This window comes from Pelophylax lessonae (assembly GCF_965119305.1).
Source record: "Pelophylax lessonae genome assembly, chromosome: 2".
Classification (NCBI taxonomy): Eukaryota; Metazoa; Chordata; class Amphibia; order Anura; family Ranidae; genus Pelophylax; species Pelophylax lessonae.
In genome coordinates, this window is record NC_138769.1 from 449,184,415 (window position 1) to 449,209,614 (window position 25,200).

The 25,200-nt window shown below is 45.3% G+C and overlaps 1 protein-coding gene across 1 annotated transcript in view; it reads left to right on the forward strand.

Annotated features, from left to right (window-relative positions):
• The window catches only part of MRPS9 (mitochondrial ribosomal protein S9), a 176,842-nt gene that overhangs the window by 24,074 nt on the left and 127,568 nt on the right, over positions 1–25,200 (forward strand). The gene's annotated exons all lie outside the window — the stretch shown is intronic.

The window sequence follows — 25,200 nt, forward strand, 5'->3', positions numbered from 1 at the left end:
AACCCCTAGTAACCTCTGGAGGAACCTTAGTTAAGAAACATTGTGGTAGACACTGAAAGAAGATTCTCTGGTTTGATGACACCAAAGCTAAATCTTAGCTTAAAATGCATTGTGTTATGAAAAGCCAACACTGCTCATAATCCTATGAACCCAATCCCTATGGTGAAAGTTGGTGGTAGTACCATAACGTTGTGTGGAGGCTTTTTTTCAGCAGGGAAAACATATTCAGGGCTATTTCAGTTTGCAAGAGGACTGGGACAAGAGCTTAGCCCTAAAGTCGTAGCCAGCAATACACTGGTATGGTTTAAAACCAAGAACCTGAGTGTTTCAGAATAACCTAAAATTCACAGAACATTATATGGGGAAAAAATGATTGAGTGACAGTTCTGTGGAAGGACAGACCCCTTACTAATAAAAGTGGGCAGATGAGAGGGGTCAGACTTGTTCATGTTGACTGGAAGTCCACAACAGCACTGATAACGTCCTGTATCTTTGGTGTGCTCTTTTGCAGAGATCTGTGAATAAACCACAAGTTCCATCTGCACTGTGGCAGACACACTTGTCATTCTGCATGTTCTACAAGTGCGTTAATTGGCACACTTGTCAAAGGAAAGGTTCATAAGCCGCACCTTATGAAGCAGACCCATGTGCATGAAGTGAGATGAATGGCAGCCTCAGCCTGGACTTAAGGCAGGCCACACCCTCAACACATTTCACTCCACCCCTTGGAGCTTAATCATCAGGAGGCACTCGTAGTCCACTGACTCTTCCTCCAGGTTCCAAAATGAAAGACGTACAGGGGTATTAGCACATAGCTGGAGAAAGAATGTTCAGGAGCTTGACATTGCTCCCATGATCCATTGATCTCAGGTGCAATGCTTTGAAGTAGGGATCGACTGATTATCAGCAAGGCCGATATATCAAGGGCCGATATTGACTGTTGCCAATATATCTGTATCTGCCCCGGAACTGGCCGATATTCCAAATATTGCTCATTTGAGGGTAAAATGATGTCATAGCATAATTCCGTTTACAAATGTTATTGAATATGCCACTCACATATGTACAAATTAAAGATATAAGCAATGAAGTGATGTCATGACATCACTTCCGAGTACTGGCGCCAGATTTAAAAAATTGACAGCATTCAAAACAGCCAAACTTGGCGTTTTGAATGCTTTTAAGTGCAGAGGAGGGGTTGGTCTTTTAGACCCACAGATCCCTCCACAGAGTTTACCTGTCAAGTGATAAAAATAAAAACGTTTTTTTTTTTTTAAAATCTATGAAAGTATCGGCCGATACCGATATTTTGGCCATTGCATATCGGTATCGGCAACGAAAAACCGATATCGCTCGATCACTACTTTGAATGCTCCTGTGGAAAAAAAAAAAAATAAGTAGAGCTTTTTCACTAAATAACTACAATCTTATTTATTTGCCTTTCCCCCATTTTTTTTTAAATGAAAATGCGACTCAGCAGAGTCCAGTAAATCCTATACCCTTCTTTTTCATCTTTTTTTCTGCTCTTACTTCTTACACCCCCCACCCCCTTTCTTTTTATTCATCCCTTTTTTTTTTTTTTTCCCGATCATACATCTTTCAGTAACCTGAACTTATTTGTGAGTCTTCTTAACTGTTTTTGAAATATTTAAATGTTCTAAATATTTATAATTGCTTATGAATATTTATAATTGCTTATGATGTAACATTTGTTTACCATTGATTTGTTCGTGATCTGATTGCTTATCTTTTTTTTTTATATACTAACCTGTTTATACTGTATATCCAATTCTAATCTGACCAGTAAATATTCCAGTGTAGCAGCGATTGTTAGAGCTGAGAGAGCTATCATTTGTCCTCATGAAGTGTGCCCCACCTTACCACCCCCTCCTCCATTCATAGTAGCTATTCTACAGCTTCTATGAATAAAACAGGGTCTATGGAGGACAGATGGATAAACGAAAGGTGCACCCCCTCTATTCATTAGGTTTCATTCATAAAAGCTGTAGTATGGGTTTCTACGAATGGAGGAGCTGGGCAGAATGGAAAGGCATATTGGGGCACTGCTGATTAGTGCAAATGGCAACTCCAAACTAGAAGATAATTTGAGAGGGGGGGGGGGGGAGCGGCCAAGAGGAGGAAGATTTCAGTGAAGCCAGGAGCTATTACCACAAGGGACAAAGAGCATTAATTAGGGATGCACCGAAATTTCGGCCGAAAATGAGCCTATCCCATTTCGGCCGATAATGGGTTAACAATGCCGAAATTAATATGGCCACCGTGAGGAAGGAGGAGGGCGCAGGGCAGATTTTAAAAGTCCCGCCTCTGGCCGGCCGCCCGCCTCTCAATGACGTCCCTACTACTATGATGTGTGTATGAATGAAGGGACATACCAGGCGGGAGGGCGGGGCGAGCGGCCGCTAATAGATATAACTATGTGAGCCTTCACTTCACTGTCAGCGGGACTGTGTGTGAATGAACTGACCTGACGCCGGGCGGGGGGAGCGGCCGCTAATAGCTGTAGCTATGTGATTCTTCACTTCCCTGTCAGGCATGTATCTCCGCTGACAGGGAAGTGAAGGCTCACATAGTTAGTTATTAGCTGCCGCTCCCCCCGCCCGGTGTCAGGTCAGTTCATTCACACACAGTCCCGCTGACAGTGAAGTGAAGGCTCACATAGTTATATCTATTAGCAGCCGCTCGCCCCACCCGGTGTGTCAGTTCATTCATACACACATCGTAGTAGTGACATCACCGGGAGGCGGGCCGCCGGCCAGAGGCGCTTCTTTTGAATGAAGGACACCCGAGGAGGGACGCTGAGCCAGAGGGGGGGGGGTGTACTGCCGAGGGGGACGCTGAGGCAGGGGGGAGGGGGGATGGGGGAGAGCTGAGGCAGCTTACCATTGGTATTAGTATTATGCAGCATGAGGGGGTTAATGTATTGCCACTGCTGGTCACTGATGCATTAGTGACCGACCAGTGGCAGTTAATTAACCCCTTTGTGCTGCATTGGTGCAACCAGTATCAGTGTTAATTAACACTGGTTGCACTGATACTGGTTGCACTAATGCAGTACAAAGGGGTTAATTAACTGCCACTGGTCGGTCACTAATAGATGAGTGACCAGCAGTGACAATACATTAACCCCCTCGTGCTGCATAATACAAATACCATTGGTAATTAAATTAACCTCTTGCCAACCCGTCACAGTACATACACTGTGACAGGGTGGCAGCTACAGGTGTACGTCGCTGCCTGTTTTTGGTGTATGCCCCTCCTATCTATTTTAATTTTTTGGGGGGGAAAAAGTCGGTTTCGGTTTTCGGCCAAGGGCATCCTGCAGTTTCGGTTTCGGCCCAGAATTTTCATTTCGGTGCATCCCTAGCATTAATAGTAAATCATGTCCCTGATTTTTGGTTTATTTTGACAAAAAATAAAAACCGGAAAGTATGGCTACCTTGGGCACCAAAAACACTAGGATTGGACAGTTGGAAGACTTAACCAATGATCGGTCTGAGGAGTCTTCATTTGTGTTGCAGCATGTAGATGTTAGATTCAAAATTTGATGTAGGATACAAGTTACTCAAGTTGATGCTTACACAGAGCTCTGAATTCTGTGACAGTCCTGGTGCTTGGCGATTGGCCACATGCTGTCACATGGAGTGAGTCATGACTTGCATGTTCCTCCATATCCAGAAGTACTGGGTATTTTTTTCCTGCCATCATCTGAATTGCGTGTTTAGGGAGCACAGAAAAGGTGAGCATAGGCTGCTGGTGAGGGGAGGTTAAAGTGAACCTGTTGCTTTGCCCTTGGTTTATGGCCAGGTTGAATTTTCTAGGTTTATGACTGGTTTACTTTAAGGTCCTCATGACAGAAGTTTCCTGAAAAAGAAAGGCTTTGCTGTTAGAAAATAAAGGAAGGTCACTCTACCATAAATGGCTTGAAATTAAAGAGAATACTTCTCCCCACAGATACTGTTGCTGGGATAAGTGCCAGAATTTCTATTATTGACAAAGTCCACATTAAGTGGGATTTTGATATTCTGTTCAGTTTCGTGTTATCCTGATCATGCTGTTTATTACTGTCAAGGAAAGCTGAAAGCCCCAGGCAGCCTGAGAAGGTGTTATAAAGCAATATCAGACTTACTGAGTAAAAAGCATTCTGGACCATGCTTGCAAATACTTACTGGCTTTTGTTGTGTTTCTAAATTTTTATTTATTTTTTTATTTTTTGTGTGCTGTTTGCTGAATTGACTTTCATATTATCTCTTAGATCCGTATATTAAGCAGATGTGCTGCACATTCAGTGACAAGCTGTGCTGTCAAACCAACTAGTTTTACTAATGTCAACACATCTCCGAATGTTTATCTTGCTCAGTACCACTACAACATACTATAGGATTTAAAATGTATTCAAGTGAAGTGAAGACACATCAAAACACATTTGAAGAGATTTCCAGCCTGTTTTACAGAATTTTAAATTGCTAAAACGCTTGTTGTTTTATCATCTACTAGGTAACTGCTATCATGTTTCTTGGAGTTGGGAGTACAAGTACTGTGTAGTGTTCCTTGATGCGATATAACATTCTGCATGTGTGCTTGTTTTCTGGTACGTTATGTGTTGGAGAGGTTTGTAGGTAAAAGTTCCCTTGTGATCAGTGAAAATGTAATGGATATGGTGAGCTACACATGTACACCTTTTTTAAAGTCTTTAGAAAATAAATGCATCCAAAGAATGTGTTTTTCAAAGGATCTGTACGTATTTTTAATTTGTTTAACCACGTAATATTTATTAGAAAAATACATTCTTTCAACTTTAAACTAGGGATGCACCGATCCCATATTTGGATCGGATATCGGCGCCGATATGGCCATTTTAGCTGCAATCGGGGGTTCGGTAACATTGACCGATCTACTGGCCGATCCGGTTTTTGCTGAGTAACGGCTCAGCCATCCCTTACTTGGTGCAGTAGTAGTATGGGATGGTAGCCGCTACTTCCTGTATAGGTCGGCTCACAGGCGTAGTGATATCAGATGCACTCCGCCTGTGAATGGAGGAGCCGTACACATGAAGCAGCGGCTTTGCTCTTTACTGCAGCCGCTTGCTTTGTGTGTAGCTCCGGATCGGTTCCGGTATCGGTATCGGTATCGGCGATTTCACAACGCAAGATATCGGGTCCAAAAAAGTCAGATCGGTGCATCCCTACTTTAAACCTAATTTTTCTGCTGACATTTGTCAGCTACATTACAAGTACATTTACTTTTCTTCTGGACATGCTTCCCCAGCTATTCAAAGGAGTTATTGCTCAATGTGATCATACATTGACCACCGTAAATGATGTCTGTAAAAGGTTTACTGCAAAGCAATGAATTTAACCACTTGAGTACTAGCTTGTATATACCACCTCAATACCGGAGACTCCTTCCTGCCCAGACCGATTTTCAGCTCTGACTTTAAATGACGATTGCGCGGTTATGCAGCACTGTACTCCTAATTTTTTTTTATTTTTTTTTCACACAAATGGAGTTTTCTTTCGGTAGTATTTAATCATTGGTAGTATTTAATCACTGCAAGGTTTTTTGTTTTTTGCTAAATAAACATAAAAAGGTCGGAAATTTGTAAGAAAAAGCACTTTGTTTCTGTTAGAACTTTTTTTTTTTTTTTTTTTTTTTGTGAATAAATTATCTACATAAATGTATGCCAAAATGTATTCTGCTTCATTTCTTTGGTGAAAATAACTAGAGGTGCACCTAATGGAAACTTTGGTACCGAAACCACAAATTCAGGATGTACAACCAAAACCAAAAATGACAGTTTTAAAAATATAGGTATATTTGTATATAATTGTATTCAACTTTTTAATCAGTATCATGAATATGTATTTATTATTGAACAAGAAAAGCTTAAAAAAAATGTGCCCCTTTTAAATTCTACGTGATGTCTTTACACTGGTCCCTTGCTCTTCCATTCTGGTGTTAAAAATCTTGGTTGCTGCATTTTTGGTCAGTTAAAAAACTGCACCAAAAACGCACTTTCCCATTGAAATGCTTTGAAAACACAGGAAGAATGCATCAATAACACACCGTGTTAGGTTTTTGATAAGCACAGTAAAGTTGCTGCAAAATTACATGCCTTTTTGGTGCCATTATTGACGCCTTTTTCTCTATCGGCAAAATGCCATTTTTGGCCTATGTGTTTTTCAGCCGCTGAAATTTCGGTGCATCTCTAAGGCTTCTTTCACACGGTCCGCCTCCGCAGGCGGATCCGTGTTGCTCAGCGGGGATCGATCCGCGATCCCCGCTGAGCCGGGCGGATGACATCTCCGTCTCCGCTTGCAGAGCGGAGAGGGAGGTGTCTCAGCACCCGCTGCCCTCTATGGGGGATCGGAGGAGAGCGGACCGCTTGTCCGCTCTCATCAGATCCGCTCCGATTACTGAACGGATGGAAAAATAGGGTTTCCATCCGTCCAGATTTCAGCACAGGATCGGATGCGGATGGCAGCGGGTGTCAGCGGAGGTGACCTCCGCTGACACCCGCTGCCCCATAAAGCTGCATGGAGGATCCGATCAGATCCGCCTAAAAAACTAACAGGCGGATCTGATCGGACCGCCCGTGTGAAAGAGCCCTAAAAATAACCCAAATCTGTGTATATTATTTAGTCTGTAGAAAAGGTGTGTGTGTGTGTGTGTGTGTATGTGTGTAAAATGTATATTCTCTGAAAATTGATCAATCCTGATGCGCTGGCGGCCTATCTAATTTCTTGAGACCTGAAAATGCCAGGACATTACAATTATCCCCAAATGACCATTTTTTTGGAAAGTAGATAGTCCAAGGAATTTAGTAAGAGGCATGATGTGTTCTTTAAAGTTGTAAATTTTTTTTGGAAAATGAAGAAATTGACAAAGTTTTTTGCCATTTTTACATTTGTTTTACATACTCTACGTGTCATCGTATAGCTGGTGTGGCGGTGTTTAGGGACACTGACTGACTGGTGACAGTATGTAAAAATAATAAATAAAAAAAAAAATATATACATATTTTTTTCAATTTTGTTATTTTAATTTTTTCTATTTTCTTTTTTTAGTTTTCATTTTTTTTTTTTTTTTTTTTTTTTTTTTTTTTTTTTTTTTTTTTTTTTACATACAGTGACCAGAGTGATAATGTTATCAGTAACACTGAACTACTCTGGGGAGATGATCAGGGTTTATTTATTTTTGTGAAGTTTACAGTTATAGGCCTCTTTCACACGGGTGTTCCGTATGTCCGTATATCACCCCATCCGTTTGCGGGTGATATACGGACATAATGCATGTCAATGCGATTACGGATGTCAGCGGATGACCATCCGCTGACGTCCGATTTGCGTCCTTTCAGTTCTGTTCCGTTTTTTGCAAACGGAACAGAACCCTATTTTTCTTCCGTTTAAAAAAAAGCAAAGGACGCATAATCGGATGTCAGCGGTGTCATACGCTGACATCCGCAAACCCATAGACATACAGTGCTTTGCGAAAAGTATTCGGCCCCCTTGAACTTTTCAACCTTTTGCCACATTTCAGGCTTCAAACATAAAAATCTAAAACTGTATTTTTTTGTGAAGAATCAACAAGTGGGACACAATCATGAAGTGGAACTAAATTTATTGGATATTTCAAACTTTTTTTAACAAAAAACTGAAAAATTGAGCGTGCAAAATTATTCAGCCCCCTTAAGTTAATACTTTGTAGCGCCACCTTTTGCTGCGATTACAGCTGTAAGTCGCTAATGTCTCTATCAGTTTTGCACATCGAGAGACTGAAATTTTTGCCCATTCCTCCTTGCAAAACAGCTCGAGCTCAGTGAGGTTGGATGGAGAGCATTTTGTGACAGCAGTTTTCAGTTCTTTCCACAGATTCTCGATTGGATTCAGGTCTGGACTTTGACTTCACCATTCTAACACCTGGATATGTTTATTTGTGAACCATTCCGTTGTAGATTTTGCTTTATGTTTTGGATCATTGTCTTGTTGGAAGACAAATCTCCATCCCAGTCTCAGGTCTTTTGCAGACTCCATCAGGTTTTCTTCCAGAATGGTCCTGTATTTGGCTTCATCCATCTTCCCATCAATTTTAACCATCTGTCCCTGCTGAAGAAAAGCAGGCCCAAACCATGATTCTGCCACCACCATGTTTGACAGTGGGGATGGTGTGTTCAGGGTGATGAGCTGTGTTGCTTTTACGCCAAACTTAACATTTTGCATTGTTGCCAAAAAGTTTGATTTTGGTTTCATCTGACCAGAGCACCTTCTTCCACATGTTTGGTGTGTCTCCCAGGTGGCTTGTGGCAAACTTTAAACGACACTTTTTATGGATATCTTTAAGAAATGGCTTTCTTCTTGCCACTTTTCCATAAAGGCCAGATTTGTGCAGTATACGACAGAGTCTCCCACCTAAGCTGTAGATCTCTGCAGTTCATCCAGAGTGATCATGGGCCTCTTGGCTGCATCTCTGATCAGTCTTCTCCTTGTATAAGCTGAAAGTTTAGAGGGACGGCCAGGTCTTCGTAGATTTGCAGTGGTCTGATACTCCTTCCATTTCAATATTATCACTTGCACAGTGCTTCTTGGGATATTTAAAGCTTGGGAAATCTTTTTGTATCCAAATCCGGCTTTAAACTTCTCCACAACAGTATCTCGGACCTGCCTGGTGTGTTCCTTGTTCTTCATGATGCTCTCTGCGCTTTAAACGGACCTCTGAGACTATCACAGTACAGGTGCATTTATATGGGGACTTAATTACATACACGGGTGAATTCTATTTATCATCATTAGTCATTTAGGTCAACATTGGATCATTCAGAGATCCTCACTGAACTTCTGGAGAGAGTTTGCTGCACTAAAAGTAAAGGGGCTGAATAATTTTGCACGCCCAATCTTTCAGTTTATTTAACAAAGTTTGAAATATCCAATAAATTTCGTTCCACTTCATGATTGTGTCCCACTTGTTGTTGATTCTTCACAAAAAATTACAGTTTTATATCTTTGTTTGAAGCCTAAAATGTGGCAAAAGGTTGCAAAGTTCAAGGGGGCCGAATACTTTCGCAGGGCACTGTACATTATGTCCGTATATCATCCGCAAATGGATGGGATGATATGCGGACATACGGACTGGATGACACTCGTGTCCGTAAAAAAAAAAAAAAAAAGTGCCAGAGCGGATCGAAATACGGTCCGCTCCGTGTGAAAGAGGCCATAAGCAGATATTTTTTTCTAATGAAAACTATTCAAACTATTCCAAAGCTGTTCGTTGTGCACAATTGGAATGTGATCTACTGTGTCACTATTGGTCACAGCGATCACGTGGTACCGGCAGCGGGGCCTGCATGGCCATCATACTATTAATAGACCAGGTTGGAAGCAGTTCAACTCAAACATTTTCATAGTGTGAATTTCTTTGTTTTTTAGACCATGGCACAGAAGCTTCAGAGTATGTAGCTTGCCATTATTTGTAAATTGTTTCAGTAGACCTTTCTATTGCCAGTGGCAATGCAGTAGCAGCCGCCAATCCTCTGACGGCTGTGTTGCCACTGTCAGTGTGCATGATTGCAGCTCTAGATGATCACCATCCAGCACTGTGCCCAAGAGCAGCGTCTCTCCCTCCTTACAGGGCATCAGGATGGAGCCTGCAGGTATGCCACCATAGGAAGTGGCTTCCCATGGTGGCACACTGGGAAGGAGAGGAGCAAGGGGCGCCAGTGGGGGATTCCAGAAGAGGATCGGGACTGCTCTGTGCAAAACCAATGCACAGAGCAGGTAAGTATGACATGTTTGTTATTTTAAAAAAAATGTTACCCTTTCCAATGTCTTAAAGCCCAATATACATGCATTAAAAAATCATCCAAATTTTAGTACATGTGTACCGCTGTCTGTTTGATGGGTCCTGTTAGTAAAGATCAGCATTTGATCAGTGCTTACAGCCAATGGCTGAATACATGAGAAACTTCCATGAGTGACGTCTGCAGGCTTCAACAGAGCTTTCTGGTTTTCTCGAACCCCCCCCCCCCCCCCGGTCTCACTGGGGTTGGGAGAAGCAAGTTTTTCACTTGATCACTTCATATAACATTGAAGATTTTCATTTTGGGATTTTTTTTTTTTTTTTTAACTGCTGGCGATTTTTGCTGCTAATCTTATATTTCATGATGGTTACATATAAAAGTTGCTACAATGGGTTTAATGACACTGGCCTCTTTCACACTGACGGACAAATCGGGTCCATCTGTCAGTTTTTTCAGGTGAACCCCATTTAGACCGTACATTGGTCTTCATGGAGCGATTGATGTCAGTGGACTTGTGTCCGCTGACACCCACTAAAATCCGATCCTGTTCACTAAAAACAGACGGATGGGGATCCATTCCCCATCCATCCGCAGATCGGATGACAGTCCGATAGAAACAGACAGAGGCAGTTTGTTTCCATCTAATAGCCCATAGAGGACAGTGGGTTGTGTCCATGTCCACTCTGCATCAGTGGAGCAGACACAGACCTGTCATCCGCCTGCTCAACAGGGATCAGCAAAGAGGTCTCTGTTGAGCGGATGTATCAGCTTGCAGTCTCTGCCAATGTGAAAGGAGTCCAACAGGCCATTTTTTTTAGTTTTCAGTGCTGTAATAGTTTGACAATTTACTCGGCCATGCAACTGTTTTTGTTTTTTGTCGTTGTTATTTTTTAAGTTTTATAAAAAGAAATTTATATTAACTATATTTATAACCACTGGGTTTTATTTTTTACTACTAAAATCTGATCTCCTTACATATAAAATGTAAGTGCCAGGATAGTACGAAAAAATTCCCCCTTTTGGAAATTAGACATCCAAGGGTAATCTCCTTTTTTGCCATACATTTTAGAAAATTAGTAAACATGCTGGTACTGGGGTGGTTAAAACATGGAGCCTTGTAGTGGTGTACTAGATACAGTGCATCATTGATGCACAGGGAAGAGGTGGTGAAGGGGTTAATGTATGGGTCTCATTCATTGGGAGAAGATGAGAGGGTTAATGCACAGTTCAAGGGAGGTGAAGGTGTTAATATACAGGTCAGAGAAGAGGGAAACCAGCTGTTGGCTTTACAAGTATACATAGCTCCTGGCTGCATTATTTATAATGTGTGTAGACACCCCCACTGCTGCTATCATAAGCTTTACATCGTTTGCAGCGAAGGGGGTTAAAGAGACCCTGTCAATAATATTGCAGATAAAAGCACATAAAATCAAGTAGCTACACAACCTTTCATGTAGCTGCCAGGAAATACAAGGGGGAATACTAAAATTTCACTTGCGTGACAGTCTGCTGGGGCTACTGAAATCACAGCAAGGATGGCGGCACCCGGCAGCAGACTCGGGCATTTAAATGTCTGCATGAGGCAGCCTTTACCGGCAAACTACTAATTTAAAGTTCTCTTCTATATCCAAAAATTAAATGGAAAGTTTAGGTGTGTAGGCTTTAACACAAAAAAGGTCAGACCTTCCTCAATGTTGTCTGTGTCCCAGCTAGAGAGATTAAGCCCTCTGCTTGTCCAGGTGACCATTGTCTGGTGAAAAAAGTGAAGGGATGTCCAAAAACTTTAAGTTGTCTCACACACAGGAGGTGAAGTGATTCTAAAGGCAGAAGGTTTTACTTTAATGCATTCTATGCATTAAGGTAAAAAACCTGGGTGCAGTTCCCCCCTCGGCCCCCTTATACTTACCTGACCCCTATCTCAATCCAGCGATCTGCATGAGAGCAGAGGCTCTCCCGTATCTCTCTCTTCATTAGTTTACACAGCAGCCAATTGATCACAGCCAGTGAGCCAGAGGGGGCGGGGGGGCGGGGCCAAGCCGTGCTCTGTGTGCAAATGGACAATGTCCATTCACAGGAGCACAGCTATCGAGCAAGCCTGCTTGAGTATCCCCATAGCAAGAGGCTTGCTATTGGGAGCCCCCGGGAGGGGGAAGAGCCAGGACCGCCAACTATTTTTATTTAGGACCGCTAAATATTTTTTTCCTTCACCTTTTGCTGGGCCTTCTGGCTTCTCTTCTCTATTTTACTACGATAACATTAGGCATAGGCAACACGCTTTTGGGTAGCATTTTGAGGGTTACTTGCCTTCAGTCCGGGAGCGGACCTCAATATGCTGCATCAAATGTGGAAATGTACCCTTGTCGAATGAGTGAGACTAAGGGAATTGAGAATATGATTCTGTATGTCTAATCTGAATTTTGGTACACTCCTCACACTTTTAGCACCTGGATACTCTCCTCTATGGTTTGTTGGTTTCATCTCTTGTGTTCTCCTTATGCAAATGCTTTGTCCAATGGAGATTCCACTTAATTGTCAATTTTTCTGCCTTTGGATTACTATTGGTAATATGTCTATCTTATACCTTTTGTCAAAATCTTAAAAAAAAAAGACTGAAATAGAAAAAACTTGGTCTGCTGGCAACTTTTCCCCTAACTTTGGAAAGATTTTCTTTTCTCTTTCGTTCATTGACGGACACCGCTCCAGAATCTTCTTGACCATTGGGTTATGCTGTACCCAACAAGAGTAGGACACTAGGCAGGAAAAAGCTTTACTACGCCTATGGGGCAGTCCCAGAGGGTATACTCCCACTTCCTGCTATAGGCATTCAGTTTTTTTCTGCCTATTCAGGAGTAAGGACCTAGTTCCTTGCTGGGATCTCTGGTCCGTTTTTAAACTGATTTTCTCTTACGTCCTCTGACAGTCGCCGCCACCTCGAAGTCATCACTGTTGGGTATTGACTTTCTATCCGCAGGAATAGCTAGGCATATAGACTTAGTCCAAAGACAAAAGGCATTAGCATATTTGGCATATACACACCCATGGGGGCTGTCCCATCTGGTCAATATCCCCCCTGCATCACCACTCCCAACTCAGTTTTAATCTGCCTAGCGTCCGGAATAGTCAGGCTTACCTTGTGCTGGGGCTTCAGTCTCAGCCTTCCTAATCTTTTATTTGATTTTCTTTGAAAATGTCAGTTTTTTCTCTTAATTTACTAGCTGTTTATTTTGTCAGCTTCTAGTGTTAGTCTTCTCTTCGGATGAAGATGGATCATGCAGTGCTGGGATTCGGACTGGCCGCCCTGGTTCTCCAGAGCAAAAGGGTCAGATGGACCCCCAGCCCGCCATCGAGCGTTCAGCTATGGTTCGCCCTGGCATTACGAACGACCCATCCCTGTTCGCTACAGGGATGCAGCCGTGAGGTGGCTACCTCACAGGACTCGTCTGCGGTGCTGCAGCATCATGTCCCTGGCTCACGGCACTCCCTGTCAGATGAGGACAGAGGCTTTCCGTGCATAGAGGCTCCCCACGCCATCTGGTACAGGTAAGTACTTCTGTGTGGGGCCTCTGTCTGGGGTGGCAGTCTGTGTTGCTGTGTGTCCCCCATGTCTGTGCCTGTGTGACTCCCTGTGGGGATCGCTTGTGCAGATACTGTGTGTGACCGAGGGTCCCTGTCCCTGTGTCACTTAGGTGCATTTTTGGGGGTGCAGACGTTTCTGATGGTGCGGCGACCGCAGCGGCGAATTTTCGCGCGGTCCGCCAACTTTACTATGGGCTTACATGTGTAGCTCCTCTGGGGCGATCCTGCATGTTGTTTTGGCGCCATTCGCCGCCATTTTGTGGGAGGTGGAACGATCGGTCCGGCCGCATGTCGGCGGCCATTTTGGCGTAGCCTCCAATGCATCCCTATGGGGCAGCCATTTTCCCAGGGTCTGGCATATGGTCCAGCCTACTCCAGCAGCGCTTCCTTCCATCAGCAGCAGGACATCGGTAGCAACGCTCTGCAGGTTATCACTCGGTTTCCCTCTGTGCTATCGCTTCTAGCTCAGTTTCTTTTCCCCTTTTGGGGGTCTTTTATCACTGTTGCAGTAGCGGTGGGCTGCGCACACCGCATCGTTTTCTTAAAGGGACAGTACTTTGTATTGCACTGTAGTTTGTTCTGATAACTTGAGCAATGGATTCTCAGAAAAGCAAGTTTCCTCCAGCTTAGTGGGGGGCCCCAGTTCTCCTGTGGCCCCGCTGCGACCCGATCTGGCTGCTGTGGTGGCGACTTTAGTGGCAAATATGGAAATGCTGATGTCTGAACGTGCTGCGAGAAAGAGGCCCAGGTTGTCTCTCTCTTCTGCTCAGATGGGGATATGGCTGCTGCTGCGAGCATGCCCTTTTCAGGGTCCCGCTCATCCTTGGACCCCCCGGGATCTGAGGGGGAGGCTGAGATGGAGGGGGTTGATACCTCCTCCCCGGGGTCGCCTGAAGAACGGGCGACCATGGATGAGCTGATTGTGTCTGTAAAGGACACCTTACATTTAGAGGATGAGCCCTGTCCTCCGGGTGTTGTGTTCTCATTTGGGACGCACAGGACCCGCAAGTCTGCGCAGGTTTTCCCCTGCCCAGCGGAATTCCATTACACTGTTAATGAAATGTGGCGCACGTTGACACGTTCATTCCTGGTACCTAGTCGGTTCAAATTGCTTTTATCTTTTTGCGCCGGCTACGGAATCACGATGGTGTGTGCCTCCACAGGTAGATCACACTGTGGCTGTGTTGCACAAGGCTACCTTGCCACCTACTGAGGATACCCGGGTTTTCCGGGATCCCACGGAACGGCGGTTAGAGTCTCTACCTCGCCATTCCTATACGGTGGAGGGTTCGTTGCTCAAACCCGTTTTTGCGTCCGTTCTGGTGGCTCAGGCGGTGGCTTCTTGGACAAAGATGCTTAGGAGCGATCTCGTGTCTGATGGTGTTCCACCTGCCTGGCTGGATATGGTAGATCAGATCCACCAAGGAGTCATGTACTTGTGTGATGCAGCCTTGAATGAGGCCCCCCCGGTGGCTCGTCTCTCTGGTGTTGCGGTGCTTAACCGGCGACTGATATGGCTGAAGAGCTGGTCGGCCGACCAGTCCTCAAGGAAAACTGTTGCTGATTTTCCCTATGCTGGCTCTCGCCTTTTTGGCGAGGCGTTGGACACCCTGGTGAAAGGAGTCACGGGGGGCAAGAGCACTATGCTGCCCCAGAACCTGAAGAACAAGTCTTTTCGAGGCAAGCGGGGTTCTGCGCCTAGATCCAATCGGGCGTCTTTTCGTGCCTTTCGGAACCAATCCAAGGGCAAGCCCTTCAAGGCCCAGGGCAACCAGGAGAAGCCCTGGGCGGGTGAGCAGAAGTCCGGCAATGCTGGCTCGGCGGGTCAATCCGCCTCTGCCTGCAGGGGCGCCCTCATCCATTTCAGGAGTGGGGGGACGTTGGCGCGGTTTCCTCCAACCTTGGCTGCTCCGGATATCGGACAGGCGGGTTCAGGAAATCGTTCGATCGGGTTACAAGATCGAAATCCTTTCCCGGCTGGCGGACAGATTCTTTCCCTCCAATCTTCCTCTGCTTCCGGGGCGTCTGCAGGACTTGTATCAAGCGGTGCAGGACCTGCTTGCTCAGGGAGTGATTGTCCCGGTGCCTCATCGGGACAGTTTCGGGGGTCTTATTCGAATCTGTTCGCTGTGCCCAGGAAGGAGGGCAAAGTGCGTCCTATTCTGGACCTGAAAGCGCTAAACCGCTTCGTGCGTGTTCGGAAGTTTCAAATGGAGTCTCTCCGTTCGGTGGTGGCCTCCTTGAGTCCAGGAGAATTCCTGGCTTCGATAGATCTGAAGGATGCGTACCTGCACATCAGCGGTACCTTCGGTTTGCTATCGCAGAGGATCACTACCAGTTTGTGGCGTTACCTTTCGGTCTCGCTTCGGCACCAAGGTTGTTTACCAGAGTGTTGGCGCCGGATCTGGGCCTGCTGAGGGCCCACGGCATTGCGGTCCTGGGTTACCTGGACGACTTGCTTCTGAGATCACGTGCCAGCCAGGGCCTTGTGCGCGATCTGTCCATCACGGTACAGACGCTCCAGGAGTTCGGATGGACCATCAACGTTCAAAAATCGGCGTTGTCTCCATCGCTTCGCCTTCCCTACCTGGGAATGGTTCTGGACTCTGCTCAGGCAAAGGTGTTCTTGCCGGATGACAAGCTCCGGTCTTTGCGGGACGAGCTCAGGTCCCTCAGGGACTACCCGTCCTCGTCACTCAGGACCTGTATGCGGGGCCTGGGGTTGATGGTTTCGGCCTTCGAGGCGATACCCTTTGCTCAGTACCACACGCTGGCTCTCCAGGCGGAGTTCCTGGCCAGGTGGGACAGACTGCCTCAGTCCTTGGGTCAGGATGTCTCCTTGAGTCATCAGATCAGATTGGCTCTTCTGTGGTGGCTCCAGTCCCCGTCGGTGGCGGAAGGCAAGTCCTTCCGTCCGTTGGTGTGGACAGTGGTTACCACGGACGTCAGCCTATCGGGCTGGGGTGGAGTCCTGGGCAACCTGTCTGAGGGGGAGTCCTCCCTCCCGGGGGAGTCCTCCCTCCCGATAAATGTGCTGGAGTTACGAATCAAACTCTGTCTCTTCCAGTGGTCGGACGGTCTCCGGGGCCTGCCTGTCCACGTACAGACAGACAATGCTACTGCGGTGGCCTACATCAACCACCAGGGGGGCACCAGGAGTGCTCGAGCGGCCCGGGAGGTGACCGACATTCTGTCTTATGGGACTCGAACTTGGTTCTGTCCGTGTTACAGCGCGCTCCCTTTGAAATCATCAGGGAAAAATCGTTGCCTCTGCTGTTGAAAAAGGTTGCTTTTCTGGTGGCGATCACTTTGGCTCGCAGAGTGTCGGAGCTGGCGGCGTTGTCTTGCCGCTCCCCTTACTTGATAATTCACAAGGATAAGGTGGTTTTGCGACCACCCCCATCCTTCCTTCCCAAGGTGATCTGAGTTCCACCTTAATGAGGACATTGTCCTGCTTTCGCATTGTACGAAGCCTATGCATCCTAAGGTGATTACATTGCATTCTTTGGATGTTGTAAGGGCGTCCAGGGTTTACCTGTCATCTACGGAATCCTTTCGGAAGACGGATTCCCTATTTGTCCTTCCTGAGGGATCTCGGAAGGGCATGGCTGCGTCTGCAGCAACTATTGCCGAATGGATCAGACAGACCATTGAGCAGGCGTATGCCTTGGAGGAACGGGTTCTGCCCTTCCCTGTTACAGCGCACTCTACCAGGTTTTTGAGTGCGTCCTGGGCCTATTGGCATCGGGCCTCGATGGCCCAGGTGTGCAAGGCTGCGACTTGGTCATCGGTGCACACTTTTTCAAAATTCTACAAAGTAGATGTTCTAGCATCAGCTGATGCTTCTTTTGGCCGCACAGTTCTCAGTGCGGCAGTGCCATGATGGACCCTTGAATTTTTTTTTCTGGGTCCCTGGCTGTTGGCATTTGCTTTCCTGGGCTGTTGCTCCTGTTGAGCAGTGTTTTTTTCTGTTGCCTAGTTGGTTCTCTTACAGTGCATGTAAGATTCCTTTCTCTGATGTGGGTACTGCGTTGCCTTTTCTACGGTTGTCTCCCACCCCTCATGTCTATACTGCTTTGGGACATCCCAACAGTGATGACTTAAGAGAAAACTGAATTTTTGTAAAATCTTACCTGTAAAATTCCTTTCTCTGAGTCCTCCGACAGTCCCCGCCCCTCTTTTGGGGTTTTTATTACCTACTGCTATGCTACCAAACTGAGTTGGGAGTGGTGATGCAGGGGGGGGGGGGGGTATTGACCAGATGGGACAGCCCCCATGGGTGTGTATATGCTAATTATGCTAATGCATTTTGTCTTTGGACTAAGTCTATATGCCTAGCTATTCCTGCGGATAGGAAGTCAATACCCAACAGTGATGACTTAGAGGTGGCGGCGACTGTCGGAGGACTCAGAGAAAGGAATTTTACAGGTAAGATTTTACAAAAATTCTGTTTTTTTCCTCTTATTTTTTCTTTTCCTGTGAGAACTACAATCAACTGCTGGACTGGGCGACGGACTGGATATTCTGGATCCTTATGGTCTCCCCAGTCCAGCCAGCGAGTGTGTGCATGCCTCAGCTCCGCGCCAAGTCAGCCACGACATAGCCCTGCTGGACGGTGGGGTGGCCTGCGAGTTGAACGTCTCATGAGGATGCATACAACCTGGTCGCCGCCATTCTGGTGAAGAGGTGATCTGTCCAGAGGGGTGCCCACCCAGTTCCACAGTGTTTTTAGGTTGATGTGGGACTGCCAGGTTCCCCTCCTTCTCCACAGCCCCTCTAGGGTCACTGTGGGTCCTTCGTACCCCCCACCAATCCCCCTTCTCTCTGGAGGGGGGGGCTTTTTGGGGCTGCTGCTGACGTTTTTTTTCTGGGCGCACACTGGGTGTTACATCTGGGTCCTTCATCACCCTGGGGGGGTTAGTGACCTGGGCAGTGGGGTCCTAAGGGCTTCCGGCTGTTTTGTTGGGCTGGGGCAGCAGATGAATTTAGGCCGCTGCCTACAGGCCGGACGCTATTTTGGGATGCCCCAGTGAGGGTGGCTGGAGCCCCCACCCTCCGTTTGTTCATCCGCCCTGTCCCCCCGTTGTCCCTAGGCGGTCGGCTCCGGGCTTCATGACTTTAGGCCACGGCATGGGCCCTGGGTCAGAGTCCTCTTGCGGGAATCGCAGTTGGCGACCCTCACCTGCCGGTTTTGTATCTATGCAACAATCCTGAATGTTATGTTTCAAGGTGAGCTTATTATGTTGCGATCCTACTGGGTCTGAGTCCACCCACTTCGAGTGCTCTGATAGTGAGGATGATTCCTCTTCTACTGCAGCCGCGCATGCAACGGCGCTGGTGGATGCACTGATTGTATCGGTGCGGGCAACTTTAAAAAATTGAGGATGCAGCTACGTCGAAGTTGCCCGCCCCCTTTGGTACCCGCAGCTCCCCAAAAGCAGCAAAATGTGTCCCCTTTTTTCCGCCTACTTGACAAATTGTCACGAGTCAGTGACCTAAACGCATTATGTCGGTGCCTAAGCGTTTTTGCTAGATGGTTTCTTTTTTCAAGAGTCCCTGTTTAAAAAAGTGGACAGTCCCACCTGTGGTGGATTCCCAGGTTTTCAGGCGGAATAACTCCACTTTAAATCCAGTGAAGGGGTCTCCGGCTTTTAAATACCCCTTTGACGGGAGAGTCGAGACTTTGGTCCGCCACATGTTTCCTATGGCCGGTTCGGTCCTTAGGCCGATGTTCACCATAGCATTAGTGTCCAAAACTTTTAAGGAGTGGGCAAAGCTTTTGCGCCAGGATCTGGAGGGGGAACAGCTTCCCCCCTGCCCTTGCGAGCTGGCGGACCAGTTGGTCCAGGGGTTGCAGTTTCGTCTGTTGTGCCTCTCTGGATGTGGCTCCATTGGTTTCTCGGCTGTCCATGACTGCAGTGGTCCTTCGGCGCATGGTATGGCTGAAATGCTGGTCTGCAGTCTCCTAAGGCGGCCTTATCTGGTTTCCCCTTTTTGGGGGATCGCCTGTTTAGATCTTCCTGGATAATATCCTTAAGGGTCTTACAGGTGGGGGGGAGAGTACTCTTCTTTCACAGGCTGCCAGGGGCGAGGAGTCTCGTCACAGAGAGCAGGTTCTTCCAGACCTGCAGACAAGCCCTCTTCTGCCTGAAGGGGCACCCTCACCCGTGTTTGAGTCGGGGGGGACGTCTTCGCTTCTTTCCGGACACATGGACCTTCCTGATTCAAGACAGTTGGGTCCACAAGCTGATCCAGTCAAGCTACAAGATCGGGTTTTGGTCTTATCCTTCAGTGAGGTTCTTTCCTTCCAATCTGCGTTTGTCCCCAGACCGCCTGCGGGGTCTCTTTGGGGCAGTGCAGGCCTTTTTTCTACAAAGGGTGATGGTTCCGGTTCCAAAATCGGAACGTTTCCAAGGTTTCTAGTCAAACCTGTTTACAGTTCCCAGGAAGGAAGCTAAGTTCGTCCAATCCTGGAGCTCAAGGCTTTGAACCGCTTGTGCGGGTACAGAAGTTCCCAATGGGGTCTATTCGTACAGTAGTGGCATCCCCACATCATATGCATGCTTGTTTTACTTACTGTGGAACCTAAGGGGTTAATCCTCTGCATTGAGTAAAAAGGCTGTTTGATCCTGTATGCACAGATCCTCCCCTTCTTTCACTGACACCAAAACATGTTCAGATATTACAAAGCCTTAGAAGTTAGACCACCATGTAAACACAAGGAATGCAAACATTCCTTGTGACAGCAATAAAAGTGATACATTTTTTTTTTTTAAAGGGACAGTGTTAAAATAAAGTTAAATTAAAAAACTAAAATTGAAGCGCCCCCATCCCTCCGTGCTGGCACGCAGAAAGCCTATGTGTGCACATTAGGGAGTTTATGTTCAGGAGTGTTTAGGAGGCAGAAAAAAACCCTTCAGAATTGTGTTTTTGAGAGGAGTTTTTAGGCAAAAAAAACGCTTAACGTTCATAAAGGCAGCATTTAGGACCCTATGACATTTTCAAGTATACAATGAAAAATTAGCAAAGGGGAATGTTTTGGAAAAAAATACTAATTTTATTTATTACAGGAATTTTTATAGCTCTGTCAATTTACACAGCGTGTTACATACAGTATCTCACAAAAGTGAGTACTTCCTCTCATTTTTGTAAATATTTTTTTGATATCTTTTCATGTGACAACACTGAAGAAATGACACTTTGCTACAATGTAAAGTAGTGAGTGTATAGCTTGTATAACAGTGTAAATTTGCTGTCCCCACAAAATAACTCAACACACAGCCATTCATATCAAAACCGCTGGCAACAACAGTGAGTACACCCCTAAGTTAAAATGTCCAAATTGGGCTCAAAGTGTCAATATTTTGTGTGGCCACCATTATTTTCCAGCACTGCCTTAACCCTCTTGGGCATGGAGTTCCCCAGAGCTTCACAGGTTGCCACTGGAGTTCTCTTCTACTCCTCCATGAGGACATCACGGAGCTGGTAGATGTTAGAGACCTTGCGCACCTCCACCTTCCATTTTGAAGATGCCCCACAGATGCTCAATAGGGTTTAGGTCTGGAGACATGCTTGGCCAATCCATCACCTTTTATCCTCTGCTTTTTTAGCAAGGCAGTGGTCACCTTGGAGGTGTGTTTGGGGTTGTTATCATGTTGGAATACTGCCCTGCAGCCCAGTCTCCGAAGGGAGGGGATCATGCTCTGCTTCAGTATGTCACAGTACATGTTGGCATTCATGGTTTCCTCAATGAACTGTAGCTCCCCAGTGCCGGCAGCACTCATGCAGCCCCAGACCATGACACTACCACCACCATGCTTGACTTTAGTCAAGACACACTTGTCTTTGTACTCCTCATCTGGTTGCCGCCACACACGCTTGACAGCATCTGAAACAAATATGTTTATCTTAGTCTCATCAGACCACAGAACATGCATGGTTCCACAGTACTCCATGTCCTTAGTTTGCTTGTCTTCAGCAAACTGTTTGCAGGCTTTCTTGTGCATCATCTTTAGAAGAGGCTTCCTTCTGGGACAACATCTATGCAGACCAATTTGATGCAGTGTGCGGCGTATAGTCTGAGCACTGACAGGCTGACCCCCCCACCCCTTCAATCTCTGCAGCAATGCTGTCAGCACTCTACATAGGCATGTGACCGTATCAGATTTCCATGCTGCGATTAATTAAGGTTTTGCCATGATATACGGTATTACGGTATTCAATTATATGAGTTAAGGGGGCAAATCCTTGCGGTCCAGAAGTGGTTAAACCTGCAGGAGGACCAGTGTATTTATTTATAAATTACTCTACTATTGCTTTAGGCCGAATCTCAGCCCCTTCCTGCTAAACCGCCTGAGATTTGAACCGTCTCTGGCCAGCTTTAGTGTAACAGAAAATGTTGTTTAGTGCTCCTTGCTGCCTGGCAGGGCTTTTTATCATTTAGAATTGAATGGACAGCAGGGGGGGGGGGGGAAGGGGGCCATGTCAGGACAAGTCTGATCATTGGAGGAGTAGCATAGCTAGAGAGCTGACCACGGGGAGCTCTCCTGCTTGGTGTGGTCAATCTTTGATTGGAAAGCAGAGGGACTGGCAAGAATACCAGGGATTTCACATAAAGGAAGCCATACAAAAAGAAAAGGATGCTTTCTCATACAAGTACATGGTACATATCATGAATATGAAGTGTTCTATCTTGTCACAAACGCTTTATCTTCATGTAAGGACACTGATCGAAAACCTTAACTTTGGGGGGGGGGGGGGGGGGTTTGTAAATGCAAGCCACACCGTGAATATTTTGAGTGCATAGCAGCCCTCTGCCATGTGGAAGTGAGTATTTTTCTGGAGTCCAGGAAAGATAAATGTGAAGCACATGGTTCCTGTAAAACAGATCCGGGTGTTCTGGAAGGCTAAGCTCACACAGTCTGCAGTAGCTGTGCTCCCAGGCAATAACTGCATAATGAGAAAATGGTGTGCGTTTTGTGGATTGGTGCTTTAGAAGTGCCTATGCACGTAGCTGCTTTCTTCCACTTACAATCCACAAAATACGCAGATTGGTGTCGCAAGTCAGGGTCATTTTCTATTGAAGTGTTACTAAAGAAAAACTGACTTCATAGTTCATTGAGGACAGTTTTTGTATGGCTTTGTTAGGTTGGTGGATGCTCCTATTACCAAAGTTTTAGATAAGAGAAAGGCAAGTTTACAGTGTAAAAATCAGGAGAAATAAGGAAATTAAATAAAATGCAGACCAGTAAATAGTGTGTTTTTGGCAGCACAGGATATTTGCACTGGCAGTGAATGGGGAGATACTTGGCGGGCACCTGGAAGTCCTACCTTCTGGAAACGACAGAATGTCTCCACTTGAATGTTTGCTTGTCTTCAATGATTGAGATCCTTTCTACAAGTTCCAGTTTATAGGATGAAAAAATTCTCTACAACGGCTTGACTTTAGATTCAAGAAAGATATCTCTCCTGTGCACTGGTCTACATAGGGATCACAACACTTCCTGTTAATATGTTCCTGCTACATTGTTAAGCTTTAGATCGTACAGTATGTCCCTCCTAGCAAGTTTAGTAATGATTATTAATGGCATACTTCTCATAACAGAATACAGCTCTAGAAACCTACAAAAGGAATGTGACTAGATAACGTTTCATCAAAGTAATCAAAGACCAATAAATTACTAATTTATGTTATTTTTGTTTCATTCTGCATCCCTGCAGCCTAAATCCAGGAAACTTTAAAACTATCCCTTGCAGTGGGGCTGTGTCTGTACAGCAGTGGTAAACTGCATGTTCTGTTTAGGAGAGAAGAGAAACGCCTTTACTTGATTCTCTATTCATCCAGCAGATGATGGGACCCCATGCTTCAATGGTGGCATTATTTTCACTGCAACTTTTCCAAGATTGTCATTCGATTTATTGCACGGCAAATCGCGTGAAGCTTGTCGCCCAGAAGCAGCGCCCTCTCTATGCAATGCGATTGTCGCGATTGGCAGTTCAAACCAAAGACTGCATATTGATCCAAATCTGATAAAAACTGCAACAATTCAGACATCAATCACAGTTCAGAAAGTCCAACTCCAATAAGAGTTCTTGACCAACAGAATGCAAGCGTGCAAAATTCAAATGTGCCAACTCCAGTGATCCACCACAGTAAGTCAGAGCCTCTTACCAGAAGCACTGGACCTGCTAATGAGTTCATGAGCGCTTAGGTGACATCCTAAAAATCCAACCCAAGGGCAACCACAATGAAGGGACTGATCACTTACACAAGAGTATCATATTTGGACCATAGAAAGGGAACAGACAGGGCACATAATGTAATCCTATTTAAAATCAAATGTGTTGTTTAACCACTTAAGCCCCGGAAGATTTTACCCCCTTCCTGACCAGGGCCTATTTTGCGATTCGGCACTGCGTGACTTTAACGGACAATTGCGCGGTCGTGCGACACTGTACTGTCCTTTTTTCCCCACAAACAGAGCTTTATTTTGGTGGTATTTGATCACCTGTGCGATGTTTTTTTTTTTTTTTGATCATGCGCTATAAACAAAAAAAGAGCGTCAATTTTGCAAAAATAACAATATTTTTCACATTTTTTTTTTTATATGAAATTCCCAAAAAAAAAAATGTAAAAATCAAAATTTTTTAACATTTCCGGCCAATTTGTTTTATGCTACATATGTTTGGTAAAAAAAAATTGCAAAAAGCGTATTTTGATTGGTTTGCGCAAAAGTTATCGCGTTTACTAACAAAGGGAAAGATTTTTGTTGTTTTTTTTTTTTAACATGTAATGTCGGCGATCTGCAATTTTTTTTTTTTTTTTTTTGCGGGACTGCGTCATTGGGGCGGACAGTTGGGACCTTTTGACTGCCATTTTCGACACTTTTGGGGTTACCAGTGACATTTCTACAGTAATCAGTGCTATACATATGCACTGTTACTGTAAAATGACACTGGTAGTGAAGGGGTTAACTTTTTTTGAGAGGGAGGGGTGGTGTGTGTCCCTAGGGGCGTGATTCTAACTGTGATTGGCTGTGGCTTGAGCTGTAGGAACAGTGATCAATGGCTCTACATAGTAGAACCGTATGATCACTATTCCTACACAGGGGAGAATGACAGGCGGCTTGTTTACATCAGCCGCCTGCCTTTCTCCCTCTGTCACGGACGATCGTGAGTGAAATTCATCCTTACCAAACGGAAATAAATAAAGTGCAACTATATTTTCGTGTGATTTACACGTGGTGTTTGTTCACAAGGAGATTGGATATTTTTTCAGCACAAGAAAATATAGTTGCACTTTATTTCCGTTTGGTAAGGATGAATTTCACTCGGTGGTGGATACACGTATTATTTGGATAGAATACAATTCTACTCACCTGCACACTATTTATGGACACTTAAGAACTTTTATGTTTATGCACCAATTGATTTGCATTATTAATTGGCTTCACAGATTGATATATGTTATATATATTTACTTTTGTTGATTTGGTTCACATATAGATATGTTATATATTCATTATTTATTTGTTGTTTAGCGCACCCCACACTACATATACATAAATCCCAACATTATTACCAGGATCCCTGCAAAACCTGGTTTGCTCTGTAATGTCAGCTGACAGCAGGCTTTAGTCGGCTGAATCTGGGTAACAGACTTGCAGAATGAAGATTGCAGTTTCAGGCAGAAAAGTAGTACAGATGATCCAACATGGACATACTTTCTCCTTCGGCGTCGTCTTGTGAGAAAAACTCTTACGGATTACACTGCTAGTAAACTGGTCTGTGAATGGGGGAGGATTCTGGATAGC